Source organism: Rhinatrema bivittatum, chromosome 3, assembly GCF_901001135.1.
Source record: "Rhinatrema bivittatum chromosome 3, aRhiBiv1.1, whole genome shotgun sequence".
Classification (NCBI taxonomy): domain Eukaryota; kingdom Metazoa; phylum Chordata; class Amphibia; order Gymnophiona; family Rhinatrematidae; genus Rhinatrema; species Rhinatrema bivittatum.
Genome location: NC_042617.1, coordinates 280,505,181 through 280,526,314, shown reverse-complemented (window position 1 = coordinate 280,526,314; position 21,134 = coordinate 280,505,181). Strand labels below are relative to the sequence as shown.

Here is a 21,134-nt window from a genome sequence, read left to right as displayed (position 1 = left end):
CGTGGACCAACAGATAAACACAATTGACTGTTCTGAGTAAAACTAGGGAGCTCTGGGCACCCTTCCTCCTAACTTCAGGCAGCTGCCCTTATGGTCCATCTGAGCATAAGGATCGTAAGAATGCGTCCATCTGAGCATAAGGATCATAAGAATGCGGCAGTCCCCGCATTCTTACAATCAGTAAGAGATGAATGGGGAGCTTTGGTTTGCTGACCTAAGAAAAAAAAGAGTCATACTAGAGAAATAGTTCCATTACATCCATCTAAACTGATCACATTCTCCTTTTCCCTTGGGACTACAATGCTAACACATTTGCATAATGGATAAGAAAATAATCCATGGGATGTTGCTTGGTATTCATTGCTTTTTGCGTGGGAGAGATTTTGAGATGGGGGATGAGGGATGCTTAGAAGATGTTGCACTATTCTCTCTTAATTTTTTTTTTTTATCTGTGTTCCTCAGAAATCTCTGTGTGTGCTACAACCTCTGAAAAGGATTATTTAATTTGTTTTCAAAAACTGCCAAGTGGCACAAATCTCCAAAGACAGATGTGCTTTTCCTCTCTTCCACTGATGTAAATATGTTTTTCCTCTTCATTCTAGTCGCTTTTTCTTTTGTTTAAATAATTCTGGCCAGGTTTTCACTAACTGGGCTTTATTTATTTAAGGTTTTTATATACCGGCAATCATGAAAACATATCTTGCTGGTTTACATAAAACAGGAGTGTAGTATATACATCAAACTAGAACTGTGGTGACCGAAGATGCAGTTACATTTAACAAGGGTAGCAGAACTTGGAGTAAGAAGGAAGAGAGAGGAAAGAATAGAAATGGTTAAACAATATACAAATTAAATACTATATACAAAAGGCATGGTTAAGGGCTGAATGTTTTGAGGAGTCATTAGATTGTGTCATTAGATTGTGTCCGGGAAAGCTTGCTTGAACAACCAAGTCTTAAGTCTTTTCCTAAAAGTTAGGAGGCAGGGCTCCTGTCTGAGATCTATAGGAATGGAGTTCCAAAGGAGAGGGCCAGCTGTGGAGGTGGCACGATCTCTTAGGGTAATGTGTCTGGTCGTTTTCGCGGGGAGTACTTGGAGGGAGCCTCTTAAAACATCTCTGGTAGGTCTTGTCGAATTGTACACTTGGAGAGGGATTTGTAGATCAAGGGTGGTGAATTGATGTATGGTTTTGTAAATAACAGATATGGCTTTGTAGGCTTGTACAATATTGATAGGGGTGAAACTTAATCAGAGAATTCAAGCACCAGGCAAATGTTATAGGAACCAGGGAAAATAATGTTTTTCTCTTATATTTTCCATCTGTTTAATTTTCCTTATTCTTATTTTTGCTTTTTGTTGCTTTCTCTTTTCATCCCTCAATCCAGCCTCTTCCCCTCTTTTAGCATGCCCTGTATGCCCTGGAAACAAGCAATTGGGATTTTTCTATTCCTGGATATCAAGCACACCCTGTGCTGCCAGGAAGCTGGGTTTGGTTATGTACACAATACTTGTAGGACATTTGCTGCCTGTAGGCCATACTGGAAAGGAGGGAGCAACTGAGAAGCAAGGGCATTGCCCGCTGTGCTAGCCCTGATTCTATTGGCCAGAACTCAGAATCCCAGGCAAAAGAATGCTGCTGATCGGCTACAGCCCTTCCGCTTTCAGGCAGCATGCAGGGAACAGCGGGGGAGGAACAGCGGGGGAGGGGGGTTACACCTAAACGTTTGTAGGGCTCTTCCTTGTCTGCAGGTGGCATGGACAGGTGCTACTGTAGCGTATAGCATTCTTTGCCCATTACAGCCAGCAGTGTTGCAATTCTTATTTTTATATCTTTTTCATTAAGTTCTGTTGCAATTTCATAATTCTCCCACTTTGCACTAAAAAAAACCCATCCAGTTATTGAAAACATCATCTGTCATTTCCATGGGCCCAGGGAGTCAAATCAGACTTGCAGCCATAGCTGAGATGTGTTCTTCTCTAATTGCACTGGTTCTTTGTTTACTAGGACACTCAAAGGTGTGACACTATGTTTGTGTTCATGGATGCAGTTCGCCTTTTTCTGCTATCATTTATTATGTGTATTGCTACGCATATAACTGGATACTATCACAGAACCCTAGAACAGTGGACAGTGGCTGCTGTTCTCCCACTCCTAATTGTGTTAAGGAGAGGAAAATGTTGAGGAGAGGAAAAGAGAAAAGGGGGAGTGGTGTAAAAGGCAGCCATGGATTATGCCCATTTCATAGCCTCAGAGGATTGAAGACCCATTACAGAGACTGTTTTTTTCCACCTCTTTCTTACTGCAACAGTGTTGCCAGGTTTTCATGAAAGAACAAGCACTTTTTTCCAAAAAAACAAGCCCAAAAAAAGCCCAGAACCAATGAGATTGAAACATTTTATTTTTTTATAGCAGTTAATGCCCTCACATACTCATACCCCTCTCCCCACCCCCCTACAAGCAAATATCTGGCCCCCACACTCTCATTCCCCCCTCCCTAACCCCTCCGAGCACATCTATGGCTCCCCACACTCATTCCCACTTCCCTAACCCTCTCCGAGCACATCTCTGCCCCCCCCCCCACGCTGATCCCCCCCCTCCCAGTACATCTCACACTCATTCCCCCCCCTCCCAGTGCATCTCACACTCATTCCCCCCCTCCCAGTGAATCTCTGGCCCCCCACACACTCATTCCCCCCCCCCCTCCCAGTGCATCTCTGGCCCCCCACACACTCATTCCCCCCCCCCCTCCAAGTACGTCTCACACTCATTCCCCCCCTCCAAGTACATCTCTGGCCCCTCACACACTCATTCCCCCCCTCCAAGTACATCTCACACTCATTCCCCCCCAGTATATCTCTGGCCCCCAATATACTCATTCCCCAGCCCCCTCCAAGTACATCTCTGGCCCCCACATTCTCATTCCCCCTCCTGATACCTGGCTGTAGCTGCACACTCTGGATTCCTTTGCTGTTGCGCTCCAATGCCGTTCTGCTGCTCTTCCCGTTCCGCCCACGTGCGATGCTGTGCAGTGCTGGCTAGGTCTGCCTACAAATGTGCTCCTGACGTGTGCATCAACAAGGCTTGCAGCTCCTGCTCTGATTGGCTTACTGCTGCAATATAGGGATAGGGTGGGCCTGCTATGGACAGGCTTCATCGCAGCAGCAGCCAATCACTGTAACATGATTCAGAGCACAAGTCCCGCCCAACAAGCCCAAAAAAACGCGACTGGCAGAAAAAATAGCCCAATTAAAAGCAACCCGCGAATCGGAAAAAAACCCGCGAATGACTACAAAAAGAAGCCCAATCTCGCGGTAAATAAGCGAGGTTAGCAACACTGCAACTACTAGGAAATAAACCCCCCCCCCAAAGTATAATCGAGCCCCGCCCCCAGTAACAGCTGCTACCCTCTATTCACCCCTTCACCTCAGCATGGAACATTCCGCTTTACAGCGCGCCTCTCCAGTTTACGTTGTCTGGCCGCTTTTGATTGGCCGATGATAGAGCTTCGCGCGCTGCTTGTTTCTCTCCTCCTTCCGTCTGCTGGGCTCGCGCCGATGGTGCCGGAGATGGGGATGCTAGGTGCATGAGCCAGGTACACATGCGCCCGGGCAGGGAAGGGAGGATGCCGCGGGCTTCCGTCCTTCCCCTCTTTTAATTGCGGACCTGACCCTTTTTCTTTCCAGCCGCTCCCTTTGCGCAGCTGGTTCTGACCGTGGCAGTTGGTGTGGGGCGAGAAATTGAAGTCTGGGAATAGTAGTGTGCTCGGCGTGGAGCCACCCGTACACTCAGGCTGGCATTGTATTGCCCTCCCCCCATTAAAGAAAGTGCTGTGGCACTGTCAGGGAGTGGTGCAGAGGTGCTTTTTTTCCTATGTTGTGCAGCCCCTCGCTTATTTCGTCTGATTAGGGAAGAGTCTCTGCCTAACTAGGAGCAAACTGGTATGTGCCAGGCCAGGGAAAGTCAGAGTACATGTGCATGCACTAGAGCATCCCAAACCTGTCCTGGTGAACTCAAGTAGGGGCTGCTCTCATTTAGATGGGGGGGAGGGGGAGGGAGAATAGAGGTGACTACTCAGAACCCTGCATGTTGTGTGAAATGGGGGTTTATGTATATGCACTGACATGGCAGCCCTATCCTTGCTATAATTTCAGAGGGCCAGGATCCTACTGTGGTCGATTTGCTCTGGGTCGAACACCCTCCTAAGGTCAGCCCTGCCAGCAGCTAGTCAGATTTTAAGGATATCCATAGTGAATGTGCATGAGATTAGATTTGCATATACTGACTCTACGGGGTAGGCAAACATATATATTGATTGTGGATATTCTGAAAACCAGACTGGTTGTTGGGTCACCAGAATAGGTTTGGGAAGTCCATACATACCCAGAACTGTAACTTGTTCCCCAGACATTTCAGACAGAGCAACGAGAATGAACCTGGACCCACCTAACATGGATAGTACCATGTTCTGCTTCATCCTGTTTCCAGCATCTAGCCCCTGCTCTAAAATCCCACTTTCTCGGGAGGCAAATACTATTTGGAGATTGTAGAAATATTCCTTCCTTATCATTCCCCAGATCAGACTCGTAGGCTTTTGTCCCCTACCAGCAGATGGAGATAGAGAATTAAAGCTTCACTGCACTCTTTGAGATCCATTTTCAGCTGCTTTAGGACAGGTTAGCGGCACGATCAGAATTAACTGGATAAATTAGATGAATATCGGAGTTAGCTAGATAATTCAGCGAATTACGTTTCTTTCCTGAGTGCCCTCGATTTATGTGGCTAAATTTTAGCCAGATAGAATTTAGCTGGGATAATTTGCTGAAAATGCAGATTTTGTCTCCAGCAGATGGCAGAGATGTCTAACTTGTGGTTGGACATTTTGGTCTGGACGAGCAGGGGGGTCAATTATAACATGTCCCCTTTAATTGAGTTAACTGCTCTGGAGGTACACCTTGAATATACCATTGTTTTAGGTGATTTTATGTTTAAATCTGTTTACTGAGATAAATATAACACAATGCGTTCAGTAATAGCCATGAGCGGGCACACCCAGACCTACTCAGACTCAATACAATAATTTTTATCATAACAATATGGTAAAGCTTTTTTATCCAATGCATTCCAAATCTAGAACAATAATAAACAATGGAAAGGGGTTCTTCAAACCATCAGGCAAGATAACAGAATAGGAAATATATATTTGAAAAGTCAGTAACATCCCAACCCTCCCTCTCCCCACCCCATCCAATCCTGAACCATCTCGTTCAGACAGTGAGAATAATATCACTTTTCCTAGCGTGTAGCAGATGGACTCAAAACAAGTGGGTATAGTGTGCTCGTGCTAACAGTTGGAGACGGATCTGATGCCAGCACGGGTACATATACCCCCACAGGAAGTGCAGCAATTCAGTAATTTCCGTCTCCAAAGCAGTTTGGAGCTACCTCACGCTCGCTGAGCGTTCTTCCAAATTCTATCGACTAAATTCATAGACGACATCTCCTAACGACGAGCCCCGCACTCCTGCGGTGATACCTGTCGGTCCCTCCCCCAGTTGAGTTTCCCGAGGTGATTTCCGTGGTCCCTCGGAGGTAAGTGCCTCGGTCCGGTGGCCGACTCGCGGCAGGGACCCAGCCCCCGAGCGAGAAGGGTTCGGGCGTGGCTTGGCCCCCGAGCGAGATGAGTTCGGGCGCAGCCTAGAGGCAGCCTCGGTCCCGGCGTGGACTTGGCCCCCGAGCGAGACGAGTTTGGGCGCGGCTTAGAGGCAGCGGGTGCACCTCCTTGAGCACGGCGGTGAAGGTACTCACCCTCTCCCCCCGCAGCCGGAGACCGCCCGGGTTGCAGCCGGGAAGCGCCGAAGACAAGGTAAGGCGTATAATCTTTACTTGTTGGTCTCCGAAGGATCCGAGGAGTAGCAGAGTGTGCCTCTGGGGTGGCCCGTCAAGAGGGTCGCCATTTTGTTTGTCTGCTCGCCATCGCCTTCTACCTGGAGCGTCCCGCCTATTGCTATGTGCACGGCGATGGGCACACGGAGACGGGCGCCCGTTCATAGGCGCACATTGCTAGGCGCCCGTTCATAGGCGCCCGTTGCTACGCGCACGGCGATGGGTGCACGTTGCTACGCGCACGGAGATAGGCGCCCGTTCCTAGGTGCACATTGCTAGGCGCCCGTCCATAGGCGCACATTGCTAGGCGCACATTGCTAGGCGCCGGTCCATAGGCGCACATTGTTAGGCGTACGTTGCTGAGCGCTGGTTAGCAGGCTCCCGCCTTTCGCGCACAGCGCAGACTCGGACTGAGTTCACCGGCGAGATGGAGCGTAAGAGAGCCCAGGCTTCGGCAGTACCGGCACCTCCAGAATCAGGCATAAGTCTCTGCTCTGCATGCAACCTCAGGGCCACACAGAACGAGGATGCAGACTCCTTATGTGCCCAATGTGAAGAGGCCCTGGGAGTCCCGGGCCAGGGCCGGTCACAGCCCAGTGTTCTTGCCGGTTCCTCAGGGAACACTCCGGAGCCAGCAAGCAGTGGGGAGCAGCCAGTGAACCAGGGAGGCCTGGTACCCATGCGGCCAGATCTGGCTTCGATCTCCTGGGTGGAATTATTCAAAGGGATTCATGCCTTTGTCACGATGCAATCGGCTTCCCGACCGGGTCCGTACGTTCCGGATGACCCGGCTCCTGGACCCTCGCGACCTAGGCGCGGCCACTCGCCACCTGATAGCCCCAATTCTGGGGATTCAGATTGCCCGGAGGAAGATGAGCCCCCCGAGGAGGGAGAACTTCCCTCTGGGATGGAACCATATCGGACTATGAGGTGCTTCTTTCCCAGAGCGGATCTTCCAGGCCTGATCTCTCAATGCCTGTCGGAACTGGCTCTTCCGGGCCATGACGCCCCAGGGGAACCTAGAGTGAACCCCCTGTTGGAAGGCCTGCGCCAAACTTCTCACCACTTTCCCCTCCTACAAGTGGCACAGCAGCTAATCGATCTGGAATGGCTGTGCCGGAGGCTCCATTCAAAGGGGGTTGGGCCTTGGCTGGCATGTACCCCTTAGCCCCGGCAACTAAGGACATGTTGGCGTGCCCTCAGGTAGACGCCATAGTTAACGCAATTGTGAAGCGCACCACCATTCCGGTGGAAGGAGGGACGGCCCTCAAGGATACACATGACCGGCTTATGGACGCCATCCTGAAGCAGCCATGTCCCTACGAATTGCGACCTGCTGCACTGTGGTGACGCGTTCCTGTTTATCACAGGCTCGGAGCAACGGCCCTGGAGAAGAGATGGAATCCACTCTCTCATTCCTCACTGATGCAGCCTCCGACCTCGTCCGTACGGCAGCCAAGGGAGTGTCATCCTCAGTGGCAGCCAGGAGGCAGCTCTGGCTACGTAACTGGTCGGCCGACTCCTCTTCCAAGACACGTCTCACGAGAATGCCCTTCGAGGGATCTCTCCTGTTCGGCAGCGACCTGGAGAAACTGGCCAATAAATGGGGCGCCTCCATTACCTCGTCTACCAGAAGACAGGCCACAGAGGAGGCAGCGCCCGTCTTCTAGCCCATCCAGAGGTAGAACCTCTCAGCGCTTCAACCCTTACGGGACTGGCTACCACGCACCTCGGTCGCAGGCCAGGAACCAGTCCTTTCGGATAAGCGCAATAAGAGGGGATCCGGCTCGGGTTCCTGTCCCGGCCATACCCCACAATGACAATCAGCCGGCCCATCTGGGGGTAGCAGCCATTGGGGGCAGGCTGACCCTCTTCTACCGCAGGTGGTTCGAGATTACCTCGGACCAATGGGTCCTAGCCGTCATCCGAGAAGGGTACTACCTGGACTTTCTGCGGCTCCCGCCGGACAAGTTTGTGGAATCTCCCTGTTCACCCCTGAAGAGGACGGCACTAGAGGTTACCTTACAGAGGCTTCTCTCCCTCAAAGCCATAATTCCAGTGCCTGCGGGGGGAGATTAATTCTGGGCATTATTCCATTTATTTCATAGTGCCCAAGAAGGAGGGCACTTTCAGGCCCGTCCTGGACCTCAAGTCAGTCAACCGCCACCTACGGGTGCCCAGCTTTTGCATGGAAACTCTGCGATCTGTCAAAAATTCAGTACAGCCAGGGGAATTTCTCACATTCCTAGATCTGTCAGATGCCTACCTGCATATCCCAATCCATCGGGATCACCAGCGCTACTTACGCTTCAAAGTCCTGAACCAACACTTCCAGTTTCGGGCGTTGCCCTTCGGGTTAGCCATGGCGCTGCGGACCTTTACCAAGGTCATAGTAGTAGTGGCGGCGGCCCTCAGGAAGGAGGGGATTCTCGTCCATCCCTACCTGGACGATTGGCTGATCAGGGCAAAGTCACCGGAAGAGAGCCACCGGGTAACCAGCCGAGTTATTGCTCTTCTAGAGAGCCTAGGATGGGTAGTAAACTTGAGCAAGAGTTCCCTACAGCCGTCTCAGTCGAAGGAATACCTAGGAGTCCTATTTGACACTCAGGCAGACAGAGTCAGCCTGACCCCCAAGAGACGAGCGAAGCTCCAGGATCGTCTGCAGGCCCTGCTGCGCGCCACCCGGCCCACAGCTTGGGATTACCTGCAAGTCCTCGGCCTTATGGCATCCACTCTGGAGGTGATACCATGGGCACGGGCGCATATGAGACCATTACAACGCGCCCTCCTATCCCGGTGGAGCCTGCGATCACAGACTTACACCGTACACCTACCTCTACCAGCCAGGTTGCGGAATCAGCTACGATGGTGGCTGCAGCAAAGCCACATGAGCCGGGGGTCCAGAATGTCCTCTCCAACCTGGACCCTGCTCACAACAGATGCCAGCCTGAGCGGCTGGGGAGCACATTGCGAAGAACTCACCGCCCAAGGGCGGTGGAACAGAGAAGAGTCGGGATGGAACATCAACAGACTAGAGGCACAGGCGGTCAGGCTAGCGTGCCTGCGATTTGCCCACAGACTTCGACACAGAGCAGTCAGAGTGATGTCAGACAACGCCACCACGGTGGCATACATCAACCGACAGGGCGGAACCAGAAGTCAACAGGTATCCCTAGAAATAGCTCCCCTGATGACTTGGGCAGAAGCAAATCTCCAGGACATCTCCACTGTCCACATCGCCGGGAAGGACAACACCGTGGCGGACTTCCTCAGCAGAGAGAGCCTAAATCCAGGGGACTGGCAGCTGTCACCCACAGCGTTCCAGATGATTGTGAATCGGTGGGGGACCCCGGGCATGGACCTACTAGCGGACAGGTCCAACGCTCAAGTACCCAGATATTTTAGCCGCAGGCGGGATCCTCTGTCCCAGGGGATCGATGCCCTGGTACAGCCATGGCCCCAGGGGATCCTGCTATATGCTTTTCCTCCATGGCCCCTGCTGGGCGCCATTATACACAAGATTCAGCGGCACAGAGGCCTCGTTCTTCTAGTGGCCCCGGACTGGCCAAGAAGACCCTGGTACGCAGACATGAGAAGACTGCTGGCAGGGACTCCACTACCCTTGCCTCCACACAGGGACCTGCTGCGGCAAGGTCCCATCCTCCACGAGGATCCGGCTCAATTCTCTCTTACGGTCTGGCCATTGAGAGGGCTAGACTGAAGACACGAGGATACTCAGGGCCGGTAATAGATACACTCCTCAGAGCACGCAAGTTCTCCACATCGCTAACTTATATAAGGATCTGGAGAGTTTTTGAAGCTTGGTGCGAAACTCACAGCACCAATCCACATGCCACTAAGATTCCTATCATTTTGGATTTCCTGCAGGATGGACTTCAGAAGGGTCTGTCTCTCAATTCCATCAAGGTTCAAGTGGCAGCACTTTCCTGCTACGGTCCGCGGAGTGACGGCAACAGCATCGCCAGACACCCAGACGTTTCACATTTCCTGAAAGGAGTCAAACACATTCGTCCGCCACTGAAGTGGCCCATACCTCTGTGGAGCCTCAACCTAGTTTTGGACTTTCTAGCGGGACACGCCTTCCGTCCTCTTCGAGGCCTGTCCCTCCGTTTGTTGACCTTGAAGATGGTGTTCCTGCTGGCTGTATGCTCAGCACGCCGCATCTCAGAGCTCCAAGCACTGTCTTGCCGTGATCTGTTTCTCCGTATCACTCCAGAAGCCATCCATCTTCGCACAGTTCCTTCCTTCTTACCCAAAGTAGTCTCACACTTCCACCTCAACCAAACCATATCTTTACCTACCACTGAAGGTTTGAAGAAGTCAGAGGAAGGTCAAATTCTACGCCATCTCGAAATCGGCAGGCTACTGTCCAGATACCTGGAAGTGTCAGAAGCAGTACGAAAGACGGACCACTTGTTCGTCCTTCACAGCGGGAAGAAGCAAGGGGAAGCGGCCTCACGGGCAACTATCGCCCGCTGGGTCAAAGAAGTTATCAAGGCGGCCTACGTAGACGCGGGAAAACCACCACCTCTACAGGTCAAGGCTCACTTGGGCTCACTTGGGCTCACTTGGGCTCACTTGGGCTCACTTGGGCAGAAACTAGGATGCTGTCGCCTGCAGAGATCTGTAAAGTGGCGACGTGGTCCTCCCTTCATACCTTTTCCAGATTCTACCGTCTGGATGTCCAGGCCAGGGAGGACACCGCATTCGCGAGGGCAATCCTGCACGGGCCTCGGGCAGCCTCCCGCCCAGTCTGGGAGTAGCTTTTGTACATCCCACTTGTTTTGAGTCCATCTGTTACACGCTGTTACACGCTAGGAAATGTTGAGATTACTTACCTGATAATCTCCTTTTCCTTAGAGAATTTTTCTCCAAAAAGATACACCATTTCTCATTTGATTCAAGAGCCCTCTTCTCTTATGTTTCAGCCCTCACTAAACCCCCCGGACCAAACATCCCAGACGACCAAGCTCAAAAAAAAGCCAGTGAACTTGCCGACTTTTTCGACAACAAAATCACAGCACTCGTAGCCCCCCTCAAAGGACTAACGCCACACACAAGCCTCGCAAACAACCACAACCAGCAATCAACTACATCAACCGCTTTTCAACCCATCACACACACAGCTGTCCTTGAATCTCTTGAACCCACGTCCACCTTAGAAATAGCGAATATCCTAAAGAAGATAAAACCGTCCTCTCACCCCTTAGACCATATACCATCAAACCTGCTGAGTTCAATCCATGACATCATTGCCAAGCCAGTTGCCAATATCATTAACTGCTCCCTCGCCCAAGGCCAAGTTCCGGACCAACTCAAGTCAGCACTGCTCAAACCTCTCCTCAAAAAACCCAACCTTCCCACCACAGATCCGGCCAACTACAGACCTATAGCTAACCTCCCCATGCTAGCTAAAATTATGGAGAAAGTTGTCAACAGACAACTTGCTGAATTCCTTGAAGAGAACAATATCCTCACCAATAATCAATATGGATTCCGAAAGAAAAAAAGCACCGAATCCTTATTAGCCACACTAGCGGACACCATCATCTTCAATCTCGAAAAAGGCCAACCTTGTCTCCTCGCGCTCCTGGATCTTTCCTCAGCTTTCGACACCGTGAACCACCCTAACCTACTACAACAACTGACAAATATCGGCATCACTGGAGCAGCTTTTAACTGGTTTAAATCCTTCTTAGAGAACAGATCATACAAAGTTAAGATAAACAATAAGGAATCTCACCCCATCCAAACCAAGATGGGGGTACCACAAGGATCATCACTCTCCCCCACCCTCTTCAACATTTACCTTCTCCCACTCTGTCATCTGCTTACTAACCTCAAACTCACCCATTTCCTATACGCGGATGACATACAAATTCTCATACCTATCACAGAGACCATACACAAAACCATGGATCATTGGAAAAAATGCCTCTCATCCATCAACGATCTTCTAACCAGCCTCAACCTCGTTCTAAACACCAAAAAAACGGAAATCCTCATAATAGCACCAGATAAATCTGCCCCGCCAACATCCAGCAACCCTCCAGACGCCTCAGGATACTCTACAGCACCTCAAGTCAGAGATCTGGGAGTACTACTAGACAACAGACTCAGCCTCAACAAATTCATAAATAACACCACAAAAGAATGCTTCTTTAAATTACAAGTGCTGAAGAAACTAAAGCCCCTTCTACTCTATAGGGACTTCCGCACAGTACTCCAGGCCATCATTCTCACTAAATTAGATTACTGTAATTCACTCCTGCAAGGCCTTCCAGCATTCACTACCAAACCACTCCAGATGGTACTGAATGCCACTGCAAGAATACTTACCAATGCCAAAAAAAGGGACCATATCACCCCGATCCTCCAACATCTCCACTGGCTTCCCATCAAATATAGGATTCAGTTCAAGACCTGCATGATGATTCACAAGGCCCTTCACAACATCTCCCCACTCAACCTAACTTTCCAGCTTCAACTACACTCTTCTAACAAACCAACCAGAACGGCATACCAGAATAGAATGATCACACAACCTGCAAAATCTACCCTGAGAAAACGTGCTCTATCCACAGCGGGCCCATCTCTCTGGAACTCACTACCACCAGACCTCCGTCTTGAACCATGCCACATTACTTTCAAGGCGAAACTCAAAACTTGGCTATTCCATCAAGCTTTCCCAGAGAGCTAATAGCAATAAGAACAAACATCCAGCCTTGCCTTGCAGCAATAATGTAATGTTCATCTTGCTTCAGTTACATGTACCAAGTTATTTCCTAAGTTTATTTTAGTTGTTTTAAATTAGATTGTACTTTACTATAGTTTATTCGATATGTTCCATGTTCCATGTATGTTCCATGTAAACCGCCTTCCCGGCGATAGTTTTCTCTGTTAATTGTGAACCGGAGTGATATGTATTGTATACAGGAACTTCCGGTATATAAAAACCTAAAATAAATAAATAAATAAATAGTGTATGCAGATGGACTCAGCATCCCGCCCGGCTGCCGGCATACATGGGGATTCACCGACTCACGGTAAGCCATGTCTTTCTTATAATAGGGCATCCACCCTGCCGGGTGTCGACGCCTTCCGGTTGAGAACACTGGCGGTCTCCAGCTACTATCGATCGGTCAGGGTAATCCTGTTTAATTAATCGATCGGTCATATATCCATAACAGCTTTGCAAGGAAGATTACTGAATTGCTGCACTTCCTGTGGGGGTATATGTACCCGTGCTGACGTCGGATCCGTCTCCAACTGCTAGCACGAGCACACTATACCCACTTGTTTTGAGTCCATCTGCATACACTAAGGAAAAGGAGATTATCAGGTAAGTAATCTCAACAATCACCTGCTCCATATTATAAGACAGCTTGAGACATAGGCAAATCATTAATAAGCAACCCCCTCGCAAAAAGGGACAAAGAATTTAAGTATACCTCCCATGGCTTTTCTTAAACCATTCGATTTTTTTTCAGTATATTTATCTAATATCCACGCTTGATGGGTCATTTTTCTCAAATGTGTCAATGTTGGTGGATCAGTAGACAGCCATATCTGTAGGATACACTTCTTAGCCAGCAATATCGGCGCACTGCACCACCATTTAACATATTAATTTATTTTCATTTATTTATGCGTTATCCATTATCCATTCAAGAAAATTACAACTTGAATTTGAAATTACAGAGAGATTAATTTCTAATGATGAAAAATAAACATATCGGGAAATATCCAATATCTCTGTCACAAGTCCACATTTAGGGGGAGCGAACCTGTCGGAATCCTAATATAATATTTTACCTTCATACAGAAAAAAAGACAACCTGACAGAACGGGAGGAATGCTATAAACGTAAATAGTGACCCCCTTCCCTATTCTCTCAAATCATTAGATACTCTTATTATTGACCATCATAATAGGCAGCATTGTGTGGTGATAAATACCATTGTCACTCTGCCTTATATTTAATCATAGGTCAGTCCATGAAATGTTGACGATCCTTTTTTTTTGTATATATTTTTGTACTTCTATCACCCGTGTATTAAAATAAAATATTGTCATAGATATTTTATCTTCAAAGAATTAACATGTATTCTAAAATTAGCATGTGTAATTCACAAAACTTATCTTGATATCTCCATTGATCTTGGTGCAGTGCTTTCTTTTTCTTTTTTCTTTACAACCATGAACTTTATGCCCACAACTTTCCAGCAATGTGCGAATTCAACACATTGCTACTCTCATGTCCTTGAAGAAGGACGTGAGAGAGTCCGAAACATTGTACAGTGTCGGGCATAAATATGCAAATGCATGTTGATGGCCCTATTAGGTATGCGCGTGGGATACAGAAAGTAAAATGTGCAGCCAAGCCGCACATTTTACTTTCAGAAATTAGCGCCGGGAAAGTGCACAGAAAAGCAGTTTTTACTGCTTTTCTGTGCACCCTCCAACTTAATATCCCGAAGAGTAAAAAAAAAAGTAAAAAAATTTGAATTCGGCCTACTGCTGTCGGGCCGAAAACCGGACGCTCAATTTTGCTGGCATCCAGTTTCCGAGCCCGTGGCTGTCAGCGGGCTCGAGAACCGATGCCGGCAAAATTGAGCGTCCTTAGTGTCCCTAGCGCCTCCTTTTCCCCGTTTCTACCGCACCCGCTCTCCCGGCGCACGCACCGGCGAGGGGCCGGTGCGTGCGCCGGGAGAGCGGGCGTTCGTCCTCTCTCCCACGGACTTTACTGAATCGGCCTGAATGTATGTTACAGGTATACAGAACACCCAAGCAGATAAATACAGCAGGTTGTTTAGTCGTCATGAGTGGTCCCTCAAATAGAACACAGCCAACAGGATTTTCCGACAGTGAGGTTATCCATCCATAGACCTGTTCGCAACGGTCAGCAGTCACAAGGTAGATCGATTCTGCTCAGTCTAATGGAATTCTTAGTGGATTGTGCAAGATCTCGTGGTATGCTTTTCACCCTTTTCCACTAATCGCCAGGACCATCCAGAAACTAGTCAAAGATAAAGCTCACATGATATTGATTGCATCATATTATGAGATTATTTTGCTTGAATGTGACTATTGATGAACTCGGATGCATACAGACAGAATGCACATAAGAATATAGAAAATTGATTCTGGGCCTGGCCAACTCAGAACCGGTTATCTTAATTTACACATGTGCAGGCACACAGAACTGTTCCTGACATCCCCACATAATTACTGCTTGTATATACTCCACTGCTTGCATAATACTAATTGTTTCCACATATTCCAAACAATTACTTTACAGTTTAACAGGCCAGTTTGCTAATATTTACAGCTGAAGGGAGTTGTCTCTCATATATGCAAATGCTGTTGATTAGGTCTGTTTCAGCTACCAAGAACTAAGGTCTGATGTGCTGCTTAACTGTGGCACCAAGATTGATAAAAACAAAGGAGATTCCTTCCTGCCTCAGGCAATGTTAGATTTCTCATAAACTATATAAAAATGATCAAAACTGTAATGGGATCAGATTCAACACAGACTCCTGAGGTGGCAGCACCAATAGATCTCTTGAGCCTTTATAGCTGCATTTTTATATGTATATATGTATGTATGTATGTTTGGGTGTTCTTTGTGATAGGTGTTGTCTGCAATCAACCATTTAGTGTTTGCAGGCTTTCATGTTATTTGTAAATTATTCCTATATGCTAATAATAAATCCGTTATTACTTTTACCTGGCACCGAGGTGTTTTAGTATTATTGAGGTAAACCTTGTCAGATACTGATTCAAGAAGTGAGTGTTCAGTCTGGACCTGAAACAAAATAGCACGACCCTGACATATTTGGTACTCGTATCTGGTACAGCTATCATACCATCCTGCAGAGGACCCATGCTAATGCAAGAAGAGGGCCAGTTCTTATGTACCAACCCTGTGTCTCTCTGCCTCACAGCATGGATGTTGAACATGCAGTAATCAATGAGCTATAACTTCAATGGGAAATAGAATAGGTAGTACTCACAGCTAGAAACCCTTTTACTCGATGAAACTATGTGCTCAAATGGTGCCACTATTCCTCATGGTGTGAAACTAAAGGTCTTAGCCCTCCCGATTATGTGCCCCCCCCCCCCCCCCCCCCCCGAAGTCATTGGTGTTATACCTACATCATTTCTCCACGTAGGGACTGGCAACATCTTTAGTAAGGGTTCATCTGGGTGCCATAGTGGCCTCCCATGACCATATTGACGATCATTCTGTGGCTGCGCATCCTCTGATAGCCCGTTTCATGAAAGGGCTATTGTATATTCGTTCGCTGATCACTCGCCCAGCCGTTCCCTGGGACTTAAATATGGTACTCCCGCAACTTATGGGATCTACCTTTCGATCTGATGGAATCTTCTCCCATGAAATTCCTTATGGGGAAAGTCCTTTTCTTAGTAGCTGTCACCTCAGCACGTCAAATTAGTGAACTTCAAGCACTGGTACTCTACCCATCTTACCTACTTACCACGATAAGGTGGTTCTCCGCACCAACCCCAGGTTTCTACCCAAGATGGTATCGTCTTTTGTGAGAGCAGTCGGAGAGTAAAGATGTATTTTTGCCACACTCTGGTAAGACCTCCCAGCCTTGCTAAAAGGAGTTTTCTTTCAGGAGAGATATCGCACAGTGCAATCCCTGCCATAGGGTCCTTCTCATTATAAGTTGCAGCGAGATAGATTGTTGAGCCAGATACCCTTTTGGGGTGAGAGGGCTCTCATCCAGGGGACTGAAGACCTGTGAGCCTACTCTAAACCCTAGGTAGGCAAGCACTAGAGACAGATCCTGCTGTGAGTGGCTGTGAAGGCCGGAAGAGTTACGGTATATTTTTTGGAAGGAACTGAGGTTCACTCTGTTTCCTAGGGGAAAGTCATCTTCGCTGACCGTACTCAATCAATCGAATTTGCAGATGACACAAAATTGTTCAGAGTAGTTAAATCACAAGCAGATTGTGATAAATTGCAGGAAGACCTTGTGAGACTGGAAAATTGGGCATCCAAATGGCAGATGAAATTTAATGTGGATAAGTGCAAAGTGATGCATATAGGGAAAAATAACCCATGCTATAATTACACAATGTTGGGTTCCATATTAGGTGCTACAACCCATGAAAGACATCTAGGCATCATAGTGGATAACACATTGAAATCGTCGGCTCAGTGTGCTGTGGCAGTCAAAAAAGCAAACAGAATGTTGGGAATTATTAGAAAGGGAATGATGAATAAAACGGAAAATGTCATAATGCCTCTGTATCGCTCCATGGTGAGACCGCACCTTGAATACTGTGTACAATTCTGGTCGCCGCATCTCAAAAAAGATATAATTGCGATGGAGAAGGTACAGAGAAGGGCGACCAAAATGATAAGGGGAATGGAACAGCTCCCCTATGAGGAAAGACTAAAGAGGTTAGGACTTTTCAGCTTGGAGAAGAGACGGCTGAGGGGGATATGATAGAGGTGTTTAAAATCATGAGAGGTTTAGAACGGGTAGATGTGAATAGGTTATTTACTCTTTCGGATAATAGAATAATAGAAAGACTAGGGGGCACTCCATGAAGTTAGCATGGGGTACATTTAAAACTAATCGGAGAAAGTTCTTTTTTACTCAGTGCACAATTAAACTCTGGAATTTGTTGCCAGAGGATGTGGTTAGTGCAGTTAGTGTAGCTGTGTTTAAAAAAGGATTGGATAAGTTCTTGGAGGAGAAGTCCATTACCTGCTATTAAGTTCACCTAGAGATTAGCCACTGCCATTAGCAACGGTAACATGGAAGAGACTTAGTTTTGGGGCAATTGCCAGGTTCTTGTGGCCTGGATTGGCCACTGTTGGAAACAGGATGCTGGGCTTGATGGACCCTTGGTCTGACCCAGTATGGCATGTTCTTATGTTCTTAAAGGACAGGGGTTGAAGACCAGTGAGCCCATTCACAGCCTGAATGTGGCAAGCACTTGAATACCAGTCTAAGAAGATTTGTCCAGTTTAAGCTTTAAAGTGTTTTTTAGACTTTAAGTGGGGAGGTTTTGGATCCGCTTTCCCCACAGGGATTGCAGTGCTGGGCTTAACAATTATGGACAAAGGAAGAACTTGAATCAGGAAATCCCATCCGTATTTCCACCCTTCAAGGGACCAGGATAGGCTGGGTAACCGAGGAAGGAAGATAACTAAAAGGTGGGATTTTGCAATGCAGAGGGGACCCTATCACTAGGACTCCAAGGGAACAGCTGCTGGGAGAGTATGAGCATTTAAAATCACCATGGGCTCAACCCAGATGTCTGTAATAAGGATACCTACCCACTAAGCAGAAGAAATCCTGTATTAACAGTCAGATGTATACTCATAACTTGGACAAATAGACTTTAATTTATTGAATCAGTAAACTATTATTTTACACCCAGTCCTGGTCCAGTCTGATGTATTACTGCTTCTCACCTCATGGGAAGCACCAACACTTTTTAAAGATAAACACTGGCAATCTTTTTTCATTGTCTGGGCCATAAGCGAGAGCTCCCCCTGTAAAAAAAAAAAAAAAAAAATCCCCACCAAGGATTGAAAGTCAGAGTGAGGTGTTGGGTACTTACCAGGTTCTTATGGCCTGGTTTGGCCTCTGTTGGAAACAGGATGCTGGGCTTGATGGACCCTTGGTCTGACCCAGCATGGCAATTTCTTATGTTCTTATGTGACATGCTAGCCGGATAGCACCAGAAGATATAAATTCGTTATGTGCCCTGAAGGGAGTTAAGGGATTACATAACTAAGTAGCAATATCCTGCAAGTGCTCAAGCTTCAGTTCGTAGCAGCCCAGAAGAACCGGGAAAACTGGATTGATCAATTGGTTTCTCTCTGTTGTCATATACTGTGTTACTAGTGTGGCATATTTTATCTTCAGAATTGTGATTCTAGTGGTGTGACTTGAGTGATTTTCTCACCTAGAAGCTGAAATCTGTGAATAAGGAACTATAATTAATGATATCAGGGTGGGATGGGAAGGCTGAATATTATTGGCTTAAGCACACAGGGGCCTATGCAGTACAGTGTGCTCAGCTTATTGCACAGCTTGACGTGCATTTTGGACACGCTAGAATAACTCCTGATGCAATAACGGCATTAGCGCGTCCAAAACACGTGTCCAAACCTGCACGGAGCTAATAGCGCTCATCACATGAAAATGCCATGCTGATGAGGCTATTAGCTAGTACCCCGATCTAAAAAAAAAAAAAAAAATCACTGTGCGCTCGATGTGCATATTTTAACCCACAAAAATTGACAGCCCCGGAGCTGGCATTAAGTCTTGAGGCACTCCAAGCCACCAAAAAAACAAAACAGAAAATACTGCTTTTCTGTGATTTCTCCAACTTATATTGTCGCGATACTAGATAGGAGGAACTACAGAAAGCAGGAACATTTAAAAAAAAAAAAAAAAAAAAAAAAAAAAAAGGTTTTGATGGCGATCAGGTTAGGAAAACGGGCGCTCGATTTATCAGCATCCATTTTCCTAGCCCATTAGCTATGTGCGGGTTTGGAAAGCGGACGCTCATTACTTGAGTGTCTTTTTCCCTAATCCGTGGCTGTGCGCACAGCCACGTCTCCTGGGTGCCCGATGCCAAGGACGCGCTAGGGACGCACAATTTCCCCAGCACAGCCTTTTTAATGTGCATATCGTATCGAACATGCAGGAGAGGTGGATGGGCGGGTGTTCATATTGCGCCGCTTGATAAAATATTTTTTTTGAACGTGAGCAGGGCTGTCTCTTATGCACAATTGTCTGAGTGTTGAGGTGACTTAGGTAGTACTTTTAAAGGCCAACCCCTAGAAACAGAAGAGGGGGAGCCAAGACCTGGAAGCTAGGATCCAGCCTCGCGTTCAGATCAATCGTTGTCTGCTTTGCCACCTTTTGGCTAGCTCAGTGTGATTATGGTACCGTAGCAGGATGCTTGTTGAGATACAGAGAAAAAGGATTTCTTTAGGAATAGAATAAAATGAAATGCAGTAGGGGAGGGGGCCATCTCTTTTGGAAATGTGCATGCTTTTTCCCAGACTAGCAACCTGTGTTAACTTCTGGGTCTGAGAGGGTTACAGATTCACCGTTTGTAGCAAGGGGAATGTAGGTTATTGCAGTGAAGCATCATGGGTAAGCGGACTGGTTACATAATCTGGACGATGGGATGGGCCCTCCCCTTCTAGCCTCTCTTAGGCTGCTGAAGCTTGGGAGCCTGTGCTGCTAGTATTCCAGATCTGATTCACAGAGAGGGAGGGTGACAGGCTGCAACCCAGGTGAGTGGGCAGCCCTGGCTCCTGCTTTTTGTTTTGCAGGACTAAAGGATCCCTGGTGTCATTTGTGCTATAGTGAATAGCAAGAGGGAGAGAGGGAGCACTGTGTGAATATCCAACTTTATTTATGTTTTGTGGGAGGAGAGGGAAAGGTTGGTTGTTTTTTTTTTTTGTTTGGCATTCCCCTCAGGAAAAATTCACTTCACTTGGGATTTTTGGAAAAGGGCTTAAAATTAATAATGTGCAGGTGGGAATTCTATATCTTACTTCTGCACTGGTGCAGCCAACTCAGTAAAATTTACATGGGAGTACAAAAAAAAATCTGTGCGCTGTAATGAGTTATGCAAATATGCTGAGCAAGTTGCTTCAGCAAACTTTGAAAACTTTGCAGGCAAGTGACTTTCAACCTACTGTTTCAGGAGTTTGCTAGTGACTTTGTTCACCCCCAGGTTAAATTAAATATCTCTGCCTTGTGGTTCATCCCTGGCTTCTGCCTACTGCTTTTGAAGCGATGAGTGACTAGGTGCACACGATAAAACTATTTGCGGAAGCTGAAGCATAGAGCAGTGGCCAGTGGTTTTGCTGTTTTTCATTTTCAGCTTATAGTAATCCAAATGATGTTTTCTGGCTTGAGTTTTCCTAAAATAATAATGAAGAGCAATATTTCTCAGTTTTAACCATGTCATGTCCAGTGATAATTCAAATTTATTGGTTACTCTTTAAGCATAAAAAAAAAAAGATCAGGTTGCGTTTTACTGACTTTAAATATGATAGTCCTGTCTGTTTCTGATTTGGATTACAATGAAATCACTACCTGTATATCGGATCTGCGTTTGAGTCTCTGTCTCTCCATTCATCTCTCTTGCTTTTAGTTCTCGTGCTGTCTTCCCACCTTTCTCTATTGCTTCTCTCTTCTTCGCTGTGGAGCGG

The 21,134-nt window shown here is 47.3% G+C and overlaps 1 protein-coding gene across 2 annotated transcripts in view; it reads left to right on the top strand.

The window, feature by feature from the left end:
* The first annotated feature begins 3,377 nt into the window (after nucleotides 1–3,377).
* Nucleotides 3,378–21,134, top strand: part of TIMELESS (timeless circadian regulator) — a 148,094-nt gene continuing 130,337 nt past the window's right edge. The window contains exon 1 of one of the 2 annotated variants that reach the window (XM_029594810.1): nucleotides 3,378–3,593. The gene's annotated coding sequence lies outside the window, so the exon portion shown is untranslated. Of the gene's footprint in view, nucleotides 3,594–20,105; nucleotides 20,208–21,134 lie in introns of those variants that run through there. The other variant, XM_029594811.1, reaches the window with a different exon arrangement.